Consider the following 224-nt stretch of genomic DNA (forward strand, 5'->3'; position numbering starts at 1 on the left):
ACCAAATATTCTGTCTTGTTTTAATGGTTAATGATGATTAAAGACGTTAGAAGGTGACTTTTCTGTAAAATACAGAATAAATTCTACTTAATTTGAACAGTTTTAGGGGCTTATGTTGGAGGAAAGCTGTAGTGAAATGTTGTCAGTTCACTGGAGAGTACGCAGCCGGAAACATACAGCCTTCTGGTAAATTATATTAACATTTGTAAGCAAGTTCTGTCCTG

At 34.8% G+C, this 224-nt stretch overlaps 1 protein-coding gene across 1 annotated transcript in view; it reads left to right on the forward strand.

Annotated features, from left to right (window-relative positions):
• The window catches only part of LOC118320860, a 5,703-nt gene that overhangs the window by 1,815 nt on the left and 3,664 nt on the right, over positions 1-224 (forward strand).

The sequence above is a fragment of the Morone saxatilis genome, unplaced genomic scaffold (genome assembly GCF_004916995.1).
Source record: "Morone saxatilis isolate NCDOM2014 unplaced genomic scaffold, NCSU_SB_2.0 Contig11, whole genome shotgun sequence".
NCBI lineage: Eukaryota > Metazoa > Chordata > Actinopteri > Moronidae > Morone > Morone saxatilis.